Below are 19,027 nucleotides of genomic sequence, written 5' to 3'. Positions count from 1 at the left end.
CATGCAGCTTCACCACTGTCAGGACTGGGCCAGAAAATATTGTTGCCTCAGACACCCTTGCCACTCATCCATTCTGTATACCGAAGCCAACTGGGCAGGTGATGAGTCAGCACATTCCACCACACCTGAGGACTGCAGGCTAGCTTAGAGGATGCTGGGCATGCTATGTGGTACCCACAGCTCTGACCTGCAACACCTCACCACTGCTGCCTGCCTCCACCACCCCCACCCCAAATGATTTAACAATCAAGGCCTTTCCCTAGGGAACTCTAAAGATCATAGTTCTATGAGGAGAATAAACCCTTTATAAACTACAGTTCCCAGGATGCTTTGGGGGAGCCATTACTGTTTAAAGTGGCATGATACTTTAAGTATGTAAAGTACAGATGACATACATGTGGGCTCATAAATGTACTGGGTACCATTTTAAGAACGGTCTACACAGTGCTATTTTTCTAGAAAAAAAAGAGGTGCCGGAACTCACCATGAACACTTCTCTTGTTCTCTTAGAACAGGCATCCCCAAACTGCGGCCCTCCAGATGTTTTGGCCTACAACTCCCATGATCCCTAGCTAACAGGACCAGTGGTCGGGGAAGATGGGAATTGTAGTCCAAAACATCTGAAGGGCCAAAGTTTGGGGGTGCCTGTCTTAGAATGACAATGGTACCCACTTGAGAGGTGCCAGAACTGAGTTCCAGCAAGTTCCAGCTGAAAAAAGTCCTAGGTCTATGAATATTTTTTCAATATCATTTTGAAGCTCCCCCCTCCCTCCCTCCCTTCCTCTCCCCCCCCCATCTCTGTTGTATTGACTACTTTCCCCCTATTTCTCCCCCTCGTATCTGACCTAAGCATTTGGGGCTTAAGGAGGGGGGCTGTCAAACTGCAGCAAGACCCTCTGGCGTTATCAACTGCAGCTTAAACCTCAGTTTATCTTTTCAGCCAAAAATAAATCCATGCTAATAAAATAAAATCCCTTTTCTGCAAAACCAGATAAAATAACAGTTACCTTAGCGACATTTAAAAATTCATTGCAGCCCCTCCCTGCCAGCTATAATGTCAACATGCCTTTGATTTAGGAACGACAGTTCCTATGACAACTGATGCATGTAGATAAAAGAGAGTCTGGACTCTCCCAAAATGTCAAAAGCATATGTTGACACATAGGTTAAAAAACAGGAAGGAGCGGAGTATCCAGTGCAAATATAGTCTATATGTGTTTGCCACCCTGGGTTACTTTAGAACAGGCATGTCCAACAGGTAGATCGTGATCTACTGGTAGATCACTGGATGTCTGTGGTAGATCACTGGCAGATCACTGGCTCCCCCCAAAGAAGCTCAACAACTTTGGGTTGCCAAAAAATCTCAACATTTTTGCCCTGAACCCCCCCAAAACAGGCCTTCTTCCTCCCTAAAAAGCTCAACAACTTCACCCTGAACCCAAAAAACAGGGCTTTCCTTCCCCCCCAAAAGCTCAACAACTTTCACCTGATCTACCTGAAAGGGGTAGATCACTGTCAGTTTTTAACTCTGCAAGTAGTTCGCAGTCTCTTGGGAGTTGGCCACCCCTGCTTTAGAAGGAAAGGCAGTATATAAATTCAAAATAAATAATAATAGCAATAGCAATGCCAAACATATCCATCAGATCTGGAATTCTGCTTGAAAAACTCCAATCAGACTGCTTAAATTAGTTAATTAGAATGCCATATACAAAATATCTATAGAGGGTTCGGATACTGGAAGATGGTAGGTGTTCAAAGCAGAAGAGGGCATGAAGAGAGGGGCTGAATCACTGGAGCCTCGATGTCCCAACAGTCTCAAAGTAGGAATCACCGAAGCAGCTCATCCATAAGGACAGACACACACACCAACACGAGCTGGTGTGTTGCTGTTGCTTGCCAAGAAGGAGACTGGAAGAGGAGTGCTGGGGAGTTTGACGTGGTGTGGGCACACCAGCAGGAGCACTGGATTGGCTTTGCCGTCACACCCACACTGCACTGACCACCCTGACATATTCTCCCTCTCCCTGTCCCAATGTGTGACATTGTCATTTTGCAGTGATTGAATGGCAATCCATTTTATTGACAGAGATGGGGAACTAGCAATCATGAATGAAGAACAATATACAGTCAGCTCTGTGTACCTCAGCATATTTTCATCGGGCTAAACCACTGAGCCTAGGGCTCACTGAGCACTGTGGGCTAAACCACTGAGCCTAGGGCTTGCTGATCAGAAGGTCGGCGGTTCAAATCCCTGTGACGGGGTCCCAGCTCCTGCCAACCTAGTAGTTCGAAAGCACATCAAAATGCAAGTAGATAAATAGGAACCGCTATAGCGGGAAGGTAAACGGTGTTTCCATGTGCTGCTCTGGTTTGCCAGAAGCGGCTTTGTCATGCTGGCCACATGACCTGGAAGCTATACGCTGGCTCCCTCAGCCAATAATGCGAGATGAGCCCGCAACCCCAGAGTCGGTCACGACTGGACCTAATGGTCAGGGGTCCCTTTACCTTTACCTTTTTATGTTAACATTAAACCAGCCTCTGATACATGACATTTTGCCTCTGTGTTGTTAGATATGCTCCTGTTGCCCAAGAGGTGAAAAGGGCTCAAGATGTAGGACATAATATACAATTTGGGGATTGGGGGAAACTGTGGAAAGTAAACTTAAAAATTATAGATTGTTCTCTTTTGAAGGAAAACTATATGAAAATGATGTATAGATGATATATTACACCAGTAAAATGGCAAAAATGTACAAAACTGGGTCAAATAAATGTTGGAAATGTAAGGAAAAGGAGGGTACTTTTTATCATATGTGGTGGGAATGCAGAGAAGTTAAAAAATTCTGGGAGATGATATATAATGAACTAAAAAAATGTTTAAAAGGACATTTGTTAAGAAACCAGAAGCATTTTTGTTAGGGATTTTAGGACAAGACCTGCCAAGGAAAACAAAGAGTTTATTTATGTATGCTACAACAGCGGCAAGAGTCTTGTTGGCACAAGGATGGAAGACTGAGGAAGCCCCAACGAAAGAACAATGGCAAGAAAAACAGATGAGCTATGCGGAACTGGCAAAGTTAACATATAAAATACGAGAGAAGGACAATTGTGATTTTAAGGAAGAATGGGAGCTTTTTACAAAATACTTAAAAAGACAACAAAAGGAAATGGACTCCTTGGCAGGTTTTGAATAAACATCCACAATTTATTAGTAGAACATAGGATAGATAAGATAAAGATATGTACAATTTGATAATATGCAGAGAATAGCATGTGCGGATAAAACAGAGGGGGAAGCTGAGGGAAGTCTCAGGAAGGTGGGGAGGGGATAAAAAGAGGGGAAATGTAATTGATAATATGATAGACAATGTACTATGTTAAATTTGTTCAATAAAAAATTTATTAAAAGGAAAAAAGAAAATCACGATGAGAGGCCCATTCACAGAAACGAAGGGAGCCAAACTCACAATGATAGTCAAGTAATCCTTTTCATTTTCATAAGTATCTGTCTTTCGTTCTCTAAATAATCTTAAATGCATAGGCTACAGCAACTCACTCACCTTCCAGCGGGGGCAAAAGTTAAAATTTGATACCCTGGTTGCCAGAAAAGTTTGGAAATGCTGTCATATATACTGTAATTCCTCTCTATCCTTTGAAACTGAGGACATGAACTTTTCCACATCACAGCAGGTCTTGGTTTGAGTGAGGGGTGGGGGGTAGGATTTCTCATGGCAGAGAAGTGACAAGTCTGAAAATGAGACAAAGCACATGCATATCCTCCAACATTTCTCTGATGAAAATAGGGACGTCCTGTTCCATCATGATAATTTTACTATTTATACCCCACACATCTGACTGGGTTGCGCCAGTCACTCTGGGCAGCTTCCAACATATATAAAAACATAATAAAACATTTTTAAAAATGTAAAAAAATACTTCCCTATACAGGATTGCCTTCCGATGGCTCGGGGGTCGGATAACTCCATACCCTCCAACATTTCTCCAGTGAAAATAGGGACATCCTAAGGAAAAGTGGGACATTCCAGGGTCAAATCAGAAACCGGGATGGCTTCTCCAAATCAGGGATGTCCCTAAAAAATAGGGACACTTCGAGGGTCTGCACATGTGAAGAGGGCTTCTTCTTGTAGCCCAGACACATAAATACAACTTGCATTTTGCAAGGTTCTATTTGTTTCTGGCTATCCCTGCACAATCCCTCTGCTCCCAAAATTGTTAGGACAAATGAAGCAAGTTGGGGACAGAGGGTGGCGCTAGGGAAGGAGTTGTCGCCGCGGCACTCCTTGGTGTGTGGAGTCCCGCAGGGCACAATCCTTTCCCCAATGCTTTTTAATATCTTTATGCGTCCCCTTGCCCAGATTGTCTGGAGTTTTGGGCTGGGTTGTCAATATGCTGATGACACCCAGGTTTATTGGTTGATGGACGGACGCCCTGCCTCGGCCCCGGACACACTGACCAGGTGCTTGGAAGCTGTGGCTGGATGGCTACATGGGAGCCGGTTGAAGTTAAATCTTTCAAAGACAGAGGTCCTCTGGCTGGGTCGGGACAACATGGGGTTGGGAGGGCCAACTCCCATCTCTTGTGGGGGCTCAATCAGTGCCAGCACCATTTGTCAAGAGTTTGGGCGTAACCTTCGACACCTCCCTTTCCATGGAGGCGCAGGTTGCAGCCACAGCTAAGGTGGCCTTTTCCATCTCCGGTGTATCAAGCAGTTAGTCCCTTACCTTTCTCGCCCTGATCTGGCCACAGTGATCCATGCGACGGTCACCTCCAGGCTTGATTATTTTAACTCGCTTTATGCGGGACTGCCCTTGAAGCTGACCCAGAAACTCCAGCGGGTGCAGAATGCCGCGGCAAGGCTCCTTACGGGGTCCCTGCCGCAGGACCACATTCACCCAGTGCTTTACCAGCTGCACTGGCTCCCAGTGGAGTACAGGGTCAGATTTAAGGTGCTGGTTCTGACCTTTAAAGCCCTATGCAGCTTAGGACCCTCATACCTACGGGACCGCCTTTCCTGGTATGCCCCGCGGAAGACCTTAAGGTACACAAATAACATTTTGGAGACCCTGAGCCATAAGGTGGTTAGATTGGTCTCAACTAGGGCCAGGGCCTTTTCAGTACTGGCCCCGACTTGGTGGAACGCTCTCTCACAGGACACCAGGGCCCTGCAGGATTTGACATCTTTCCGCAGGGCCTGCAAGACGGAGCTGTTCCGCCTGGCCTTTGGGCTGGACTCAGTCTGACCCCTATGTTTTCCTCCCTTATGGTTTTGATTTGGGCTACTTTAAGATGAGGCTGCATTTAAAAAATTTAAATTTAAACTGTATTTTAACCTGTGTTTTAATTAAATGTTTTTCTTCCTTTTACGTCTTATTGCAATTTTACTGGTGTCAGCTGCCCTGAGCCCAGTTTTGACTGGGGAGGGCGGGGTATAAATAAAAATTTGTTTGTTTGTTTGTTTGTTACAGTTTCTTGCATACATCAGAGACCTTGCAAGGCAGAAAAGAGCTGGGGTCTAATAACAACAGGAGAACCACAGGTTCCCCATAGCAAGTCTAAGTAGGAACAAATGGACCACAGCAAGCCATTGACTCATGCGCTCCGCTTTTCCTATGCTCCTCTGACATCTGCTTTCACTTGAGAACGAGTCACACTTCTGTACTATGTACAAACTCAGGAAACTGTGGTTTGTTCTAGCCAGAGTTAGTTTAAGCTAACATTTAACTTTCTGGCTCAGTTTTCTGTACACTGATTTCCTTTCCTCACTCCATTTTTCACCTGTGTTTTTTTTTTAATTCGCACTTCTTGTTCAGAAGATTACTGCTGGAAATGCGCTAATATCCAACTGAACAACAAAATATCCAACTGAAGGTGTCATTTGTATTGGGCCAATACCCCAATGAAATACATGAAAGAAGAATCAATAAAGGGAAGTTGGGGGGGGGAATTGATGAAACAGAACAAAAAGACTGGGGAGTTTTTCAAAAACAGAGACTAAGAAGTACTTCCAAAAATCTATAGTATGAGATGTGTCACTTCTGAATGCTGCTAATGCTTGAAGATAAGACAATGGAAGGGAGCCATCTTAAATTAAGCATATATTTGCATTAAATCTAGCTCTTTCATTCTATTTATAGACACAGAATATGTGAAAACCAATTTACATCTCAGTAACTTTCGGAAATGGCTTGAAATATTTGCATAATTTAGTCCAAGATGCTGTATGCAAATTAGACAAGCCCCTTATTTTGCGGAAACATAGTTATATATTTCAACTAACAAGCAGGCTGCCAGAGAATTTTGTGAGGACTACAAACTGACCAGAGGATAATTAAATGGTTGTTGTTCTCCTGCAGGACTGACCGTAACTTTAGGTAGAGTGAGACCACTGTTCCAGGCAGCGGGTGATGAGAGAGGGGGGCAATGGTTTTGAGAGAGGGAGGTGTTTAAAATAAATAAAAGGATAGGAAAGTTTCCTCCTACAATATCTCTCCAGACTTAAATTTTTTAAGGAAGGCAGACTGGACCCTGCCTTTCAGACTTCTGAAAGTCAAAAGGAGAATGCTGCAGATTTGGTTTCAAGTGATTATGCAACAGGAGAATGTGGTTAAAGGGAGCAGGCATACAAACCCTTAACTGAATGTCAGAATTCCACTAAAGCGTTTTGTGAAAGAAATTTCCGAGTGAATAGCCTGGAACAAGAACACTACAAAACAAAGAACACCTGATAGAACAGAACAGCCTGAAAGTATCTATATTTGATACTAAACATTTGCAGACTGTTCACTATCACAATAATGCAGAAGATGACTGTGCAAACAAATACTCTGGTTGTGGTCTTCATGGGGTTTCAGAGGAGCTGTACATGAAGATCCAAAACATTGATCCTGAGACACTCTGCAAGTAAAATGTGTGCTCTACCAGTGAGTGGCAGAGCTTCATGCTCTGACACTGGGGGGAAGAGAGCAGGCGGGGGCGGGGCTGGTGCGCGTCCTGGGGGGCATGGCGCACCGCCCGCCGGGGTATGGCGCGCATCCTGGGGGTGAGGGGCGCCGCCTGCGGGGGTGGGGTGCCCAGCACGGGCAGGGGGCAGCCGCAGTGGCACCCTGCCAGGATCGCGCTGCCAGGGGCGGTGCGCTCCCCCCGCACTCCTCTTCCTCCAGTGCTACCAGTGAGTGACGGCTCCTTGCTAAACCCTTCCCAAGTTTGTAACTTTTCCCAAGAAACATATGATTGGACACTGTGGAAAGCAGGTTGCTAGTGCATATTGGCCCTTGCTCTGTTTTAGCAGGAACTCATATGCTTTCTTAGGGGTGTAAACCATGCCAGATCACCTCTCAAAACAGTTTTCCTGAAATACATCATGCATCCATTTTGTTTTATCTGAGGCAATTGATTTCAACCAAAGTCCTATTGAGGCATTCACCAAAGTTGCAAGTTGTAAACAATCATATGAGTGGGTGCGAGAGAATGCTGCCAAGCTCTGCCCCTCTGGTGCAACTTCATTATTCCATGTACAGTCCCTCAATCATCTTAGAGTGAAAATTTGCAGCAGGGAGTCTATTCTACTCACGGGTCTGCCGAATCAGGGTTTCAAATCATGCAGGGAGCCTCCAGAAGCAGAAGGTGTTTCCTGCTTCAAACTCTCAACCTTAAACTCATGGAGAGTTCTAAATTGAGTAGAACTGATGTGCCACAGGGGGTAGATCTTGACAGCGCACACCCCATGCCCCCCTGCATGATTCCGTACATGAGGCTGCATTGAACAGCCAAAAAGGGCTACAGACTGATTCCTACACAGAGGTGTCAGGCGAAAGCACTTAAAGAACTTATGTTTCTTAGGAAGAATTGCATGATAGGAGTCAAAGATACACTTGCTCTTTCCCGATCATCCACATCACTTTTTAAATGTTATCTCCCATCCAAATGACACGTTCGCTCATGTTTTTACAGTGGGATCCAGCTCGATCCAGCACTGTGATTACATGACTAACGAGAGCTACACTAGTGACATTTTGAAATATACACATCACTGTGCTTTACTTTTGTAAAACAATAAGCCCACCAGAAGAACAAAATCAACAGATGGCTGGGCAAACAGCATCACTGAGAATGATGTGCTCAGAGGAGGTGGTGGTAATCCAAAATAATGTGTGGGTCGCAACCCGAGTTTTGTTGAAGTCCAAAAGGCAGCATTTCGAATGACCTCAGTGGACTTCAGGGCAATTTTTTACAGTCCTGACAAGTATATAGGTTTAGTGCTGTGTCTGGCATAACACAATTCTCAAGATCTCTTACCCCTGCCCTCCACATTCATCCATATATATATATACACACACATACACTTTCTCAAGAAAAACACCATGATTTTCCAAATGGTACACATTCTCTCTTTCCAATTCAGTCCTAGTAAACATCATTTCTGTTTGCATTGTTGAGCCCCATTACAGCTAAACTACAGTTCAGAGCCACCAACTGGTCCTGAATGTAACAGCCCATTGACCAAGAGCTATGGATTCTGACAGTGCCTGCACTTTTAGACTTTTTGTGTCTTTTGTACAACTCAAAGACCTGGCGATTTCATCCTTTCCCCCCCAATTGCACGTCACCCAAATAGTGATATTTTAATCCAACGCTATTCACTGCCTTCCTTGTTACTCTGGAGAGATACAAAGTTATTTGTGTTGATTGAACACTCCTAGGTGGGCGGGTTTCACTCTTTAAAAAAAACACACACACAATCTAATATTAGGCTTTGTATGTTGCAAAGCAAACTTTTCCCCACATGTAGGGCAAGCGGTTTCTATAGAAACAAATGCTTTTCCCATTCCACATTAGAGTTGCTATAGCAACATATCAAGAGTTATAGAAATATGTAAGAGAAATTAACTTCTCAATCGTGTTCTCCGCCTCCTTTTTTTCCTGTGCCCCTTCAGTTTTCTAACTATGAAGCCTTCATTTGTTCTCATAGTGTTCGAGTATGCAAGATGTTTTCCCAGAACAGAACAGAAAAGCAGTTCTCACCAGGTCCTACTTCAATTCACGTCTTCGTGTGTCTCTTCAGCTGAATTAAATGACCCACTCCAAATGGATTGAACACTTCATGCAATGCCTTCAGGTAACAAGCCCGGATCAGCTAAATTGTGCCTATTCAGAGTGGAGTACCTAGTCACAGAACACAATTATAATAATATAGTTATATGGCAGACTCCAAAAGGTGACTCACACTTTTGTGTTGGAAGAGAGTATGGATTCAAATGTTCATATGCAGGAAGGTGGCCTTGTGTTTTGCTTTACAGATTGCAGTCCTCTGAGGATAATACGTAAGGAAATATTTGTTAAGTATTATCCTTCCTTCACTCACGCTAGTGAGTGATGTAGCAGAGCAAATCCCCTCTATATTCACCGAAGCTACTTGATTAGATTCGTTTGAATCTTTACAAGATGACTAATCCAATCTGGTTTGCCCAGGTGGATTACTCCCGGTGTCCCCTTTTCTCCCTCTTAAAATACAATAAAGACTCACAAGTCTGTCTTTAAAAGTGCAGTCATACCTCGGTTTAAGTACACTTCGATTTGAGTACTTTCAGTAAGTACTCTGCGGACCCGCCTGGAACGGATTAATCCACTTTCCATTACTTTCAATGGGAAAGTTCGCTTCAGGTTAAGTACGCTTCAGGCTAAGTATAGACTTCCAGAACCAATTGTGTACTTAAACCGAGGTACCACTGTATAACAATAAGTTTACTCACAAGTTGTTCACAGTTGTTCACAGTAAACATCCTAGAAGGTTTAAGCTTCAGGTTACAAACATATAACGTGGCTTACATCCTTTGTGAGGATGGGCTGAAGTGCTGCTGGCTGAGAGCCAGCAGACAACAAAATGGATGAGACTATACTGAAAGTTTTAATATTAAAGATTTTATTGGTTTACAAAAGTATGAGCAATGTCTCTCTCTCTCTCTCTTTTCCAAGTAACATTTTTACAGATCAGTTTCACTGAAAGTTGAATCGAACAGAGAAAAAAATGGCTGTGTGACTCTGCTTTTATAGAGTCACAATCATTTGCTGAGTCACTTATAGCAGGAACAGGAAGTTATACATCCCCCTGTCTCTGTCCACTCTAGGAAGTAAAGCATGTTGTAATTTACTGTACTGATGTAACACATCCTACTCTCTGTTGGGAAGCATCTTCTATTTGAAGGGCTTTCTGATCCATGCCTGGTTTAAAGATGAAGAACCACCCTCCCTCCTCCGTTGGGGAGGAGAAATGGTAAACAGTAAGGTCAGAAGGAAAGGAGATACAGAAAAATACAGACAATGATAATTAACTTTATTAGCAGCAGACAACACAGACATCCTGGCATTGATAAACCAATAAACACATGTAGTGTAATAAATATCTACCATGCTGATTCAGAACAGAACCCCTTGATGAACTGTAAATCAGTGGTTTCTTGCAGTCTCTCCTTTTGAAGCTCTTTTGTTCAAGTATGGCCACTTTAAGATTCGTTGCAGGGTATCCTGAGAGCTTGAAATGTTTGCCCACTCTTTTTTTGGATATTGGTGTTTCTGATATGACGGATTTGTGTCCATTTATTGAACTTTTTCATAGAGATTGGCCAGGATGTAGTTCACAAAAGCTTATGCCGCAATATATTTGTTGGCCTGTTGGGTACCACGAGAGTCCTTGTTGCTCTTGGGACTTGTGTTTCTCAGATAAGTGGCCTTCATGTCATCATTAGATGCTGTCTATCCCAGCCTAAGGCCAACAGAAACAAGGTTTTGAATCCTTCTCTAAGCCAAGCATTTCTTGCATAATCAAAATCCCATTACACCTGACATCATTAAAATTATGAATTGACCTAGCTTTTGATTAGTACTGCTGAATTATGAATAATACATCATTGCTGAAAATGCCGGCTTCTCCCCCTTTCCTTCATCTCAAAAACCTCGACCGTTGTGAGAATCCAGTGGGTTTTGTTTTGTTTTCTAGTTTAGGCTTCAAGCTTCTAGCCGTCTCACACTGATAACAATTGCAGTGACTTTCATGGAATTGCTACAGAATAAGAAGTGACCTTCTGGACAAGGTCAATGTTCTATATTGTCCAACATCCAATTCACACTATGGCCAGCCAGATGCCTCTGGGAAACCATCAAGCAGGACTTGAGCGCAAGAATAACTCTCCCCTCCCGTGAGTCCCAGAAACTGGCATTCAGAAGTTATAATGCCTCTGAGAAAATTAAGTGCTTTGAGGATGGCAACTTCTGGTTACTTCGAGGCAAATGCAGTTCAGAAAGTTCACCCACATTTGAAATAATCTGGCTAATAGGCCCCACAGGAATAGTAGGCCAGGGGTGTGATAGAACCCAACTGGAATGCATTTAGGTTTATCTGTTGGACTTACAATCTGTGAAATTATATTCAGTAATGATTAAAGAACCAAACTCTCACTAGAGTCAATTAAATGTTATTATGTCTACACACTGCCAGGGTGTAGCTTCTCTTTCCATATAATAAAATTAGGGCATAAATAATTGGTGGCCTATTTCAAATATGTTTTCTTATTGTTCTGAGCATGGCTTATGAATGATAAATATTGCAGCTTCCTACATGCTTAAAATAGCTAATCAATAAAATTATAAATCAATGAGTTATATAATAAAACCCCAACTTACAGGGAATAAGTCATAAAACCACAAGAAGACCACCATCCTGTGGTCTTACTTTCCCAGGAGCATAATTTCTTACCCAATGTTTCAACCTGGTCTCCAAATTATTTCATAATTATATCAATAGTGGCTGGTCAATTAAAAAAGGTAAATTAAATTCATTGCGTATTTGAATAATAGCGAAGGAAATTAGCTTGAAAAAGATGTAACATCCTATTTACTGCATCATCTGGAAACTCACAAATATGGGAGCTGCCTATTCAGTCAGAAAATGAATGAGTCCGATTGTATATGCTGCTTTCTTACGTGCTTTAGACAACATAAAGCGCTGTATTAGATTAGTTAGTCTAATTTTGTTGCACTTCCTAAATCTAGTAAAAGTTGTATGATCCAGTTTCCTGCAAAATTAAATGAGAGCAGACCTATATCTTTTTCTTCCTTCTTACCTTCACTTCCATGGACAGGGTTGAGGGTAGAATGAAGTGCAGGGAAAAATACATAAATAGTTAAAAAAAGAACTGCGACTGGCCAGATGGTGAGAAGAATTTAGTTTACAAAATACACAAGAGTGAAGTGGGAAAGAAGCTTGCTCAGCCTGGCAAAGAGTGTTTTTGACACTGCATGCTATTAAGGCATCCAACTGAAATCCCAGCTTTCCTGTGGAAATGTTGAGGTCTCTTTTATTTTGCATCAAATTTTGCCACGGGAAGTAAGAGAAAGCTGGCTCAACACCACATAGCTGCATAACTTTCAAAAGTCCTGAGCACTTCCATTTTCTGGCTTTTGCAATCCTAGTACTGCAATGGAGGGCAGAGGGCACTGATTTTAATCTATTCTTTGGAAATCAAACCCCCCCTTGTGGGACAAGCCTGAACAGTCTCATTCTACCCAAGACTGGAGTGTGTTGTGTTGTGATGTGACATGAGCAGCTGTTGACATTTATTCCATAATTCCAGTGGCTTTCCTTTAAAATAATATCCCCCACTTCTCTAGGGCTCAGATTGCACTCACTGCCATGATGCTTTTCCTAGTGCTTTATGAGCATCTGAGGATCTATCATCATCATCATCATCATCATTTTAATTTATTTATTTATTTGGTTTTTCAAATTACAGCTTTACAATCACATATCCAACATACAACATAAAAACAAGATTCCAAAGAATCTCCTGGACTTCCCTCCTCCAAGATTTGGACTCTTATAAAAGATGCAGGAGGAAATGACTGACAATAGGACCCACAAAGAGGAGGGGGGCATCTGAGGATCTTTTAAACTTGCAGAATCTGGTTCTGTTGTATAGTCGGTGGCAAGATACCACATAGCCATTTCTGACATGGTATATATACAGTGTTAGTAGAGCCATGGCAGGTCTGAGTTTTCCATGTGCTAGTTTACAGTTAACTCGCAAATAAATCTGTGCCTTCGTCACGACATTATCCAGCTGGATAGAAGATTAACTGAAGTAACACTTTCTGCTACAATGCTGTCATATGTCTAGAGTGCTAGAGTCTGCCAGTGAATGGTAGAAATTAATAAACAGTAGTGTGGTAAGAATTCACTTCTACACTACCTCGATCATTATCCAGGTGAGACCACCTTTTAAATGAACCACAGAACCAAAGAAACTGTTTTCAAGCATCCAGATTAGGGAAGTGGCATTTATTATAGCCATTGCGATAGGACAGAGCTCCCTTAACTCAACGTGCCAGCTAACAAGGTCTGCCCTGAGGCACTTGAGAACAAAAGCTTATACAGTGGTACCTCTACTTACAAATAACTCTACTTACAAATGTTTCTACTTACGAACAGAGCTCCGTCCGCCATCTTGGATGCGGTTTAGATAGGATTTTTTTCTACTTACGAATTTTTAGATAGGGTTGCTTCTACTTACGGATTTTTTCTCCCAATGCATTCCTATGGGATTCGACTTACAATTTTTTTCAACTTACAAATGTGCGTTCGGAACGCATTAAATTCATAAGTAGAGGTACCACTGCATAGTAGTTCAAACTCCGCAAACAAAGACTCATAAAACATTTTCACATACATTAAGGTTACTGATCATGGGATAGATAACATGTATGGCAGGCTTCCTCAAACTCAGCCCTCCAGATGTTTTGAGGCTACAATTCCCATCATCCCTGACCACTGGTCCTGATAGCTAGGGATCATGGGAGTCGTAGGCCAAAAACACCTGGAGGGCCGAGTTTGAGGAAGCCTGATGTCTTCCTGCTCTCCACTTCCCCCCGGTATCACCTTGGGGTTGACCAGAAGTGCGTAGGCCTTTTGCCCATTTTAGGTATCGGATGTCCCACGTTGCCCTGGCAACCTAGTCTATGATTAGTCTTTACTGACATTCCTCCATCTATCTTTCAGGAAGCTTCCAAGGATTTCTGATCGACACCCTCGTGCTAACTCATAACCGACATAGGAAAGCATCCTGCCATTTGTGCCTCTTTCGGGGTCAGATAAGAAGTGACGGGATCCAGCGTAGGAGGGAGAGAATCACCAGTGCAGAACGTAGGCTCCTCATCCTTGGCTTAAAGCCTAGCAGAAGCAGCCAGCCGGAAGGAGTGCCACTGCAAAACAGGCAGTGGCATCACTGCTGCTTACATGGATAATGAGGGCGGGGGAGGCAGGGGGTGGTAAGGTTGGAGTGGTTTAGGTGTGCTAGTGGAGGCCCTCCATCACTGACTCCATGCCCCACCTCCTCGCCGTCCCAGAGCATGGCAGTGATATGCTGGCTACTCTTGAAGCGTAGCGATTACTCCCGATGGTCTTCCCAAGTTTGAGCCAAGAACACTTGCTCCTGCAGCAGGAACATAGCCTAAACTGAATGTGCGTTGCCCTCCTTTCTACAGCTAAAGTCACCAGCGGGCTGTTTTAGAAGAAATCTCTCCCCCCACCCCACCCCCAGCATCCTTATTTTTGATGCCCTCCTAATGCCCCTGCCTTTCATTTCGTTTCAGCCGCTGTCCTCAGATGTACATGTTCATTTCAAGTGCTTCAACCCTGCAATTAAATAATCCCCCCCTCCCAATTCTTTCAAGCGTCTTATGGGGATACTTTCCCAGGCTGACAAACCTTAGAGAAGAGGCAGTTAGCAAAATCGAAATGGAAGCATCTGAGACACAAAATACAATTGAGCATTGGGGACACAAAACACAATGCCTTGAATAAGAAAATCTTTTTCCTGGGAAATGAAATCATGGTGACTAACAAGAAGGATGGCATGCTTTTTCATTTCTGGCAGCTTCTAGCCCCTTGAGAAGATGATTGGGAAACAACTAAAACGAGTGAGATCTGCCTCTTGGGAATCTCAGTAGAGAAAATGACCTGGAGTTTCTTGTTTTGTTGTTGTTGTTTAGTCGTTTAGTCGTGTCCGACTCTTCATTACCCCATGGACCATAGCACGCCAGGCACTCCTGTCTTCCACTGCCTCCCGCAGTTTAGTCAAACTCATGTTCGTAACTTCGAGAACACTGTCCAACCATCTCGTCCTCTGCCGTCCCCTTCTCCTAGTGCCCTCAATCTTTCCCAACATCAGGGTCTTTTCCAGGGAGTCTTCTCTTCTCATGAGGTGAGGTGGCCAAAGTATTGGAGCCTCAGCTTTAGGATCTGTCCTTCCAGTGAGCACTCAGGGCTGATTTCCTTCAGGATGGATAGGTTTGATCTTCTTGCAGTCCATGGGACTCTGAAGAGTCTCCTCCAGCACCATAATTCAAAAGCATCAATTCTTCGGCGATCAGCCTTCTTTATGGTCCAGCTCTTACTTCCATACATCACTACTGGGAAAACCATAGCTTTAACTATACAGACCTTTGTATAGTTTCTTGTTACAAGAGGCCAAAACCAAGATAGACATCCTGCAGAACCAACTAATATATGAATTCCCTGAATTATAGAAACACCCTGCTCTCATTTAGGGTATCTGTGCATTACTATTAGACTGCCGTCATTCTGAGGCCTTGGCAAGGCATGGTCTATGGGTGGTCTCCGCATCTACACTGACAACATCCGAGTGGACAGAGTAACATATAGTCGCCAAGCTAAAAGAGTTAACAAGGTGAATTTACCCACATCAATTTCAAGCTAGGGATAGAAATTCTGCAGATCTGACACCAGGGCTTTAGTCCTTGGTGCCTTTGGCTGGTATGCTTCCTCCCCGCTGCCCCCCAACCATTTCCCATTCCCAATCCGGGCATGTGTCAAATACTTGCCATATAAAACAACCAAGGAAGTGTTAGCATTTCACTCCTCCGTTGCTGATGTGTGACTGTTACATCACGTCACATATCTGTGTTTACTTTCTAGGCGGAAAAGCCTGAGAACGGAAGTTGGCCTTACCTCTTCCGCTCTGTTGTGTTTTTGTACCTTTTACTTTCTCATCTCTCTCGGCGCTAGAGTGAGAGAATGCCATGATTGTTTGTCCTGTAAAGATTGCCAAATAAAAGCTTAGAATAAACACACAATTCTCCACTTCGCTTCTGCTTATCTCTGCTGAGTGTGTGTGCACATAGGCATCTGCTACAGTTATGTGTCGCTGGAGCATCCCGGGACTAATACATAGCTGCCAAGTACCCTGTTTTCCCCGGGAAACCCCCGCTTTTACTTACCTTTTCCCGGTGGTCCCCCATATCACTTCGTCTCCCATTTTTCTCCCTTATTTTCTCCTGCTGGCGGCCATTTTTTTCTGATTTGCCCTTCTATGGGCACCAAAATGGCCACCGCCAGCTTCAAAAGTCGCATCTACGCATGTCCGGAAGTGCATAGATGCTACTTCCGGTGTCGGCGGCGGCCATTTTTGGTGCCCATAGATGGGCGGAGCGACACCGGAAGTTGTGTCAACGCACTTCCTGACATGCGTAGAAGCAACTTTCGAAGCCGGCGGAGGCCATTTTTGGTGCCCATAGAAGGGCAAAGCGACACCGGAAGTTACGTCGACGCAACCTCCGGTGTCACACGGCTGCCGGTCCCGGATTCTGCAGTCTGGGACTTGGAAGGTAAGCTATTAATTTATGGACGTCCTGGAGCTATGCAACACCAGGAGGACGCCCAGAGAGATTTGTCTCATCCTGGGGGCTGTGTGGGTCCCCAGGGGTGTATCCTGACAGGAAGGACATCTATTTTTACCGGTGTAACATAGGCATGCAGATTGCCTGAACATTTAACTTAGCATGCTAGCAGGAGCGTGTTGCCTATGGAGATGCTTCATAGGAAGCATAAGATCCTTGTCCAAAAATATCTTAGAAGGCAATCACATTTAAGAGAGAGGTTACGGTATTTGAGAAGTTAATTATGAAAACAAACAGGAATAAGTAAAAATATATCAGCTTTTAGTTAAATCAAATACAGAACAGATAACAGAATACATGGTGAAGGGGGCACAAAATGCTAGGCAGAATATTTCTTTGGATATTTGGGGAGGTCTCTGGAAATCACCTCGTAAATTTTCATTAAATATGAGCATAAGAGAAAATGCTTCAAAGACTTCAGCAAACAGTGCATCATTCCAGCAAAGATAAGCAAATTTGGTGAAAATTGTCCATCATTATGCTGGAAATGTCACAAAGAGTTAGGGGACTTTTTCATATGTGGTGGAAGTGTAAGATGATGGACAGTTATTGAAATAACAAAAAAAAACCAATTTCCTAAGATTTTAGGAGAGGAGGTCCCACTTCACTTTATATGGTTTTTATTAAATTATGTTGAACAATCAATGAGGTCAGAAGATAAAGAGCTGGTTTCTTTTATGGCCAGAATTCTCTACACAAAATACAGGAGATTACAAGCTGTACAAAAAATTAAAGAATGGGTTGAAAAAAGGGGGGATTTCACAGCTACAAATTCACATATTTTCTAAAATATTGAGAAAGAACAGAGAGAAGAGAACCTCTTCAAGGTGGCAGAAATTTATTGATCTTAGAAAGAGATATGGTTTAGAACGAAATAGTATTTATGGATTTACAATGCCCTAATATTTGAATAGATACAGACATATCTCATTTATTATGAGAAATGTTCGTGAAAAATGGAAGTGATGTTTTAGATTTTCCTAATTGGGGAAGATGGAGCATATATATTTTTTCCTGTTCAGCTTTTGGCTAACAACATTATTATTATTGGATTAAGTAATTATAGTTTTGTGGAATACTCTGTTATGACTAGTGATCTTATTCCTCTGCAATAAAACCATGTATGCTGTTAAGATGATAATGATGATGGATGATGAGAATATATTTTGAACTTGGGGTAAAGGAAGTGATTCTCAATTGAAATAAATAATACTAACAGGAGCTGGTATTCAATTAAGTTTTACTTAAAATAGACCCATTGAAATTAGTTTACACAACTAAGTTATTTCCATGAATTTAAATGGTTTACTCTGAGCAAAACTTAGTTCAATACAACCAAATATTTAATAACTTTGATAAAACCTGAGTATACGTACCGGTAGTCTTTCATGAAGAAATGCACTTATCTCAATTACATGTTGTTGTTTAGTCATTCAGTCGTGTCCGACTCTTCGTGACCCCATGGACCAGAGCACACCAAGCACTCCTGTCTTCCACTGCCTCCCGCAGTTTGGTCAGACTCATGTTGGTGGCTTCCAGAACACTATCCAACCATCTCGTCCTCTGTCATCCTCTTCTCCTTGTGCCCTCCATCTTTCCCAGCATCAGGGTCTTTTCCAGGGAGTCTTCTGTTCTCATGAGGTGGCCAAAGTATTGGAGCCTCAGCTTCAGGATCTGTCCTTCCAGTGAGCACTCAGGGCTGATTTCCTTCCTCAATTATATATCCTTAACAAAATAAAGATTTACAACTATTAATCAGCACTGAGCTCCCGTTTGTGGAAGACAACACTGATTAACATCTAGTTTAAAATGTCTGTATTGTAAATCTGCAGTTACTGCATTTGTTGATCATATTTGGCACATCCATCCTTGCATATCAATCAATTAAAAGCAGGTTATTTAGCTGAATGTAAAAAAAGAAAACCCATGGGCGGATCTGTTTGCATAATTCATGGGCACTGCTTATGTTTACCAAGCTTCCCATAAATTGGCATAATTGGTGAACCACCAATAAAATCGCTTACCAGTATGAAATGACCAAGTCTACTGATCTTCTATAGCTGGTTTCAATCTTCAGGTTTTTGTTTTTTTTAATGTATTTATTAAAGATTTTTTTCAAACAACAAAAACATACAAAAATACAAAACACAAAAAGAAAATACAAAACACAAAAAATACAGAATACAAAAAATACAAAAATACAAAAACAAAAATTCTAACTTATAACCCTTATTTCTAATCTATTGACTTCCTCATTCCA

The 19,027-nt window shown here is 42.6% G+C and overlaps 1 long non-coding RNA gene across 1 annotated transcript; it reads right to left on the bottom strand.

The window, feature by feature from the left end:
* Window positions 1–8,992: 8,992 nt before the first annotated feature.
* LOC148685153 (uncharacterized) lies at window positions 8,993–18,487 on the bottom strand. Its single transcript, XR_015951167.1, has 3 exons — window positions 18,144–18,487; window positions 16,040–16,123; window positions 8,993–9,183 (listed from the first exon to the last, which is right to left on the bottom strand). It is a non-coding gene; the product is annotated as an uncharacterized LOC148685153 (long non-coding RNA).
* Window positions 18,488–19,027: the final 540 nt, after the last annotated feature.

The sequence above is a fragment of the Zootoca vivipara genome, chromosome 7 (assembly GCF_965207765.1).
Source record: "Zootoca vivipara chromosome 7, rZooViv2.hap1.1, whole genome shotgun sequence".
In the NCBI taxonomy this organism is placed as follows: Eukaryota; Metazoa; Chordata; class Lepidosauria; order Squamata; family Lacertidae; genus Zootoca; species Zootoca vivipara.
The sequence above is the reverse complement of the archived record's forward strand: the minus strand, read 5'-3'. Positions and strand labels throughout refer to the sequence as shown.